This window comes from Schistocerca serialis, chromosome 6, assembly GCF_023864345.2.
Source record: "Schistocerca serialis cubense isolate TAMUIC-IGC-003099 chromosome 6, iqSchSeri2.2, whole genome shotgun sequence".
Classification (NCBI taxonomy): domain Eukaryota; kingdom Metazoa; phylum Arthropoda; class Insecta; order Orthoptera; family Acrididae; genus Schistocerca; species Schistocerca serialis.
Window position 1 is genome coordinate 134647638 of NC_064643.1, and position 6000 is coordinate 134653637.

A 6000-nucleotide genomic window follows, 5' to 3' on the forward strand; every position below is an offset into this window, starting at 1 on the left:
GCAGTAGGTTCAAATGGCTCTGAGCAGTATCGGACTTGACATCCGAGGTCATCACTCACTTAGAACTACTTAAACCTAACTAACCTAAGGACATCACACACTGCCATGCCCGAGGCAGGATTCGAACCTGCGACCGTAGCGGTCGCGCGTTTCCAGACTGCAGCGCCTTAGTAGGTATCATGCAGGCCGATACCTTTGACGTGGAGTGGTGTTACTCGGCGGCTGCAGCTAGGTACATCTGCTGGCTTCTCAGTCAGCATAAGCATTCCTATAACAGTTGGGTTCATCGTTTAGTGTCACATACATAATATATCGCATTAACATCGTCGGGCAGTGTTTGCGGTTTGTGCGTTAGTGTGAGAGCTGGTCGGGTTTAATAGCAGCTGGCATATCCAAAGTCAACGTTGCTGATTGGCAAGGACTTGCTGATGTTGTTGCTGTGTATGTTAGCTCGGCATAGGTGGGGTATGCCCTACCGAGTAGCGCGCAGAGCGTAGCTACCGATGCGTAGGACTTCCTGTATGATTTGCAGGCATGTAGGAGCTTAGGAGCTGCATACATCAGAGGTATAAGCAATGTCATGTATATGGACCTCGACGCCTTCTTATTCAGGATACTTTCCTTGTTCAACATTGGGTAGACATGAAAGAGGTAACGTACATTATTACATGCTCTGCTTAATCAATTGGCCACGCGGGATTAGCCGAGCGGTCTGGGGAGGTAAAGTCACGGATTGTGCTGCTGGTCCCGGCGGAATTCAGTCCTCCCTCGGGCATGGGTGTGTTCATCCTTTGGATAATTTAGGTTAAATAGTGTGTACGCTTAGGGACTGAGGACTTCAGCAGTTCAGTCCAATAACATTGCACTTTCTCTTTTAATAATCACTTGCCAGCTGTTAACTTTCGAATTGATGAGTCGTATTAATCTTTGGCACTTTGTCACGGATTCCTCTTTTTCTCTCTCCCCCAGTGTTGTTGTGGTCTTCAGTCAAGAGACTGGTTTGATGCAGCTGTCCATGCTACTCCATCCTGTGCAAGCTTCATCTCCCAGTACCTACTGCAGCCTACATCCTTCTAAATCGGCTTAGTGTGTTCATCTCTTGGTCTCACTCTGCGATTTTTTTTTTTTTTTTTACCCTCCACACTGCCTTCCAGCGCTAAACTGGCGATCCCTTGGTGCCTCATAATATGCCCTACCAACCGATCCCTTCTTCTAGTCAAGTTGTGCCACAAACTCCTCTTCTCCCCAATTCTATTCAATACCTTCTCAGTAGTTATGTGACCCACCAATCTAATCTTCAGCATTCTTCTGTACCACATTTCGAAAGCTTCTATTCTCTTTTTCTCCGAACTATTTATCGTCCATGTTTCACTTCCATACAAAGCTACACTCCATATAAATACTTTCAGAAACGACTTCCTGACACTTAAATCTAAACCTGATGTTAACAAATTTCTCTTCAGAAATGATGTCCTTGCCATTGCCAGTCTACATTTTATATCCTCTCTACTTCGACCATCGTCAGTTATTTTGCTCCCCAAATAGCAAAACTCATTCACTACTGTCTCATTTCCTAATCTAATTCCCTCAGCATCACCCGACTTAATGCGACTACATTCCACTATCCCCGTTTTGCTTTTGTTGATTTTCATCTTATCTCCTCCTTCCAGGACCATGTCCCCCAGTACACACGACAAAAGGGGCTAACACGTCCAAAACAATGTTTGCTTCCAAAGCTGTTCAAAATGCAGCAGGCAGTGAAACATGGCGAGGACGCTGCTTGCCTTAGCGTGACTCGGTGTCTCCTTGTTCAGATGCGGAGACAGCTGCGACGGAGGCGTCATCTTCTGCTGCACGGACCCAGTCGACGACGACGACCACCACCCCCACCGCCAGCCCGACTCCTGCGCCCCCTGCGGGCCACTTGCGGCAGGCGCTGCGGCTGGGAGCTCGCGCCACCACGGCGCTGGCCGCCTTCCAGGTGGGAGCAGCCTTCTGGCTGCTGTCGCGGGCGCCGCTCGGGGGCCGCTTCTTCAGGGAGGCGCCGGCGACCGCCCCTTCGCCGTCTTCGTCCTCCAGTGGCGCCTCACTCCCCAGACTCCCGACTCCAACGGCTTCAGAGGAGCAGCCGTTGTCCACAGCTCAGTCCACGGACTCATTGCACACGCTGCAGTTAGTCTCATTGCCGCAGCAGTGATCACCGCCAGATATCTTCCCGTAACTCGAAAATTTGCTTAATGTATGTAGTCCACAGAATTGATTTTAAGTTACTTATTGGTGAAATAAAACAAAATACTGGCATCCATGTGTACACTTCTTTCACTCGTATTACTGGAGTAATGGCATAATAATGCGCGCGTCATTTACGACGGCGGCCGAGTTTAGGTTCGTTCTGTGCATCTGACGTCACAAAACACAGTCAATGAACAGAGAACGACGTTGCCAGAGCTCGACTGCAGTGCAGAGCACGGGCGACAGTCTTCAGTCTTAGAAACGTTCAGTCATAAAGTAATTCAACAAAAGCAATGTCTTGATAGCAGACTTTCTTTTATAGAATGTTTGGAAAAACATTCTTTATACCAATTGCTTCGTATTCTATTAATTAATTAAATCAAACAGGCAATAAGCCTCCTAATTCAGGCGATAGCAAGGAAAGGTGGTTGTATCATTCTCACTAACAGCTTTTTCGCAATAAAGAACATTTGTAATTGCTTATTTCCTATTGTACTTCGACGAAACGTAATTCATAACAACAGTGTTTGTCGGTGTTCTGCGTAATATTTTAAGGTCCTCCAGGACAGCCATTAAAAAAAAGACAGGCTGCGTTAGCTTAATGGTTAAAGTGTTGGCCGCAGCTCGTGGTTTTGGGGTACCGTTCTCGCTTCCCGCGCGGTTGGTCCCGGGTTCGATTCCCACTGGGGTCAGGTATTTTATCTGCCTCGTGATGACTGGGTATTGTTTGTTCATTATCATTCCCTCATCATTGACTCGCAAGTCGCCGAAGTGGTGTCAACTAAAAGGACTTGCAATACGGTGGCCGAACTTCCCCCTCATGGGGCCACACGGCCAACAATGCCATGCGATCATTCATTTCATACAGATGTAGTTAAAAACTTACCACATATTCTCTGCTGGAACATCACGGGTAAGAGAAGCTAAAATTACAAGACGGTGATAGAACACTACGCGGTACAACGTGGGATCTACCTTGGTCATTACGAGAAGTCATACCTGGATGATACAGCAGATGGAGTTTCGTCTTGAACCCTCACACTTTGTAGCAGTATTTGCCCCATTTCCTCTTTTTGTCCCCGGTGCGAAAAGGTCTTCGCAGTTTTTGTTTCACATCCGGTGCAAGATGTAGCACTGATTAATGGTGGTATGGGTTCCACCCTTCAGTTTTGTTTCATGGTTTCCTTAGCCCCGCACTTTGCTCTCTTTCTTTATGCCATTTTCTACAAACTATTAGCATGTTTTTAGTTATGTGCGTCCCAAGCTCGAAGCAACGAGTGCACTTACTAGTTAACAATTCCTTACTGTTAAAAAAAAAAATTAAAAATAAATAAATTCACAATACACCAACTGCATCCTTTGTACCACATCCCCAGGATAAAGTGTTTGGCTGTTAAGTGAAAGGTTCTAAATTCAAACCGTGTTCGGTGCTTAATATTTTCTTTATTTAAAAACAACTTCGAAGTGTCTTACTTCATGAATTATATTAGTTTGAAAGTAATTTTTTGAAATTTCTAGTGGCAACTAAAATGGACCATACGGAAAGTATACGCTATGGACTTTTACCTCTGCAAACTCTTCAAAATTTTCGAGCAATAGTTTACTACATCTAATTCTGCACAATAACGGCACTGAACATCGAATCAAAATTCATTTATGGGGGGACGGTATCAGTCAAGATGTGTAAAAATCAAGTTTTTGGGCCAAATAGTTTTTGTGAAATCGAATGATAGTGTGTCAAAGCAGCCGAACCACCATGTCTGCGCAGGCGAGCAGTGCAGTGATGACAAAATCGCGCACAGCGCGGAATGCGGGGAGCACGTCACTGTAGCAGCGAAAGGGTTAATGCGGCCGTGGTGGCTTTACTTCATAAACTGCGCCCTCCCCCTAAACATAAGTTTGCGAGCTATACTATGGCGCTGCTTCTGTTGGCGCGTACAACTGGCAACGTAGCAATCGCCCTCGTCTGAGCTGGCATGCGCGAACCGCCAAGATAAAAGAATTGAACTATAGAACGCTTTCAATATCGCTGGAAATTGAGCAAGCTAACGTGCCGTATTAAATCTGTGGGCAGTCAAGTTGTCATGAGAAAAATGGAAATGAAGTCCCATGCTTCTTTTACAGAGCGTAGGGGAACGATGCGGGAAACCCGCACCGCCTTACTAGGCAAGGTCCTAATGGAGGTGGTTTGCCGTTGCCTTCCTCCGAACGTAATGGGGATGAATGATGATGATGAAGACGAGACAACAACACCCAGTCATCTCGAGGCAGGAAAAATCCCTGACCCCGCCGGGAATCGAACCCGGGACCCCGTGCTCGGGAAGCGAGAACGCTACCGCGAGACCACGAAGGGCGGACTTGTCATGAGAACTAAGGTAGAATTTGTTTTTACTTAGTACACAAAGCTTGCCTTCATTACTAATATTAAAGGACAAGGTTAATTGCGAACTTATCACAATCGAGTATCAAGTTTGCAAGCAGGAGGAATTAAAATTAGTGGACGAACACGAAACTGCTAAATCATTCAGGATGTTATGCAGATACTATAGCACGAGTTGTAATACATAAGAGTTACACTGATGAGCCACAACATTATGAAACACATTAAACATATAACTGCTGATATGGATAACCGAGAGCTGTATAATGGATTGGCGACAGTGGAAATTTGTGCCGGACTAAGGATCGAACCCGGATTTCCCGCTTATGGCGAGCAGGCATGCATGTCCGAAGGAATTCGGAATAAGACATGCACTGCAATATCGTATTTATCCTCTGACGCCGGGTAAGCGACTTTCAACTAAAGTGTATCCCCTGTATGGGAATATACGTAATGGATGTACGAGTACAGGCTATAGACACGTGGTTGACGACATATGCGGGTTTGGGTCTGACCGTGAGTCGTGACTGGATAGCCAAATGGTAAGGCGACTCCTCCCGATAAGCGGAACATCCGGTTTTGAGTCTCGGTCCGATACAAGTTTTCATTGCCGTTATTCCATTATTCATCTTTTCCTTGTCCATATTCGCAGCTGCGAATACATTTAATGTGTTTCGTAAGGGCTGTAGTCGCCGCAGTGCCTATTTATTCGGATATGTCACACACCTGGCGCCGCACACCTCAAGAAGACTACAGAGAACCTGCAGATCGTGAAGAAAGTGGCTGGCTGGCTGTACGTACACCGCCGGGAAAAAACCTCATCACCAGTTGTGCGGTATAAACGAAAGCTGGCAGGCGTGTTTCTACGTCTGAAATATGTCTACTTAGATTTAGCACCAGTCGTGTAAGAGAGGCGCTGGCAGCGCCGCATTGAGGATACAAGTCGGTTTTGCTTTAAATACACGCTCAACGGTCGTGAGAATTTGTTACCTTTGAGATTGGACCTGGTGAGTTAATGATAGTGAAGAACGCCTTTAAGGCGGCAAAGAACGAGGTAGTATAATAGGGCTACGAGGAGCGGGATGTTCCTTCTTCTACATTGCAGAAAGACTTGGCAGGAATGTAGCCACTGTTCGTGATTGCAGGCAACGGCGGCCACGAGAAAGTACGATCCCAAAAAGACTGTGCTCCGGACGGCCACGTGGCACTACCGAGAGGGAGGAGCATCGTGTTCAACGTATGGCTCTGGCACATCATGCTGCAGGTGGCACCACAGCGGTCAACGAACTGCTACATGTCGGTTACTTCAAGGATAGCTCCGAGTGAGACGCCCTGTAGCGTACATTCCACTGAACCCAAAAGACAGCCATCTGCGATTTCAAGGTTTC

At 46.5% G+C, this 6000-nt stretch overlaps 1 long non-coding RNA gene across 1 annotated transcript in view; it reads left to right on the forward strand.

Moving 5' to 3' along the window:
* LOC126484635 (uncharacterized) overlaps nt 1-1914 on the forward strand; it is a 50395-nt gene extending 48481 nt beyond the window's left edge. The window contains exon 3 of the long non-coding RNA XR_007587895.1: nt 1815-1914. This is a non-coding gene — a long non-coding RNA (uncharacterized LOC126484635). The remainder of the gene's footprint in view (nt 1-1814) is intronic.
* Nucleotides 1915-6000: the final 4086 nt, after the last annotated feature.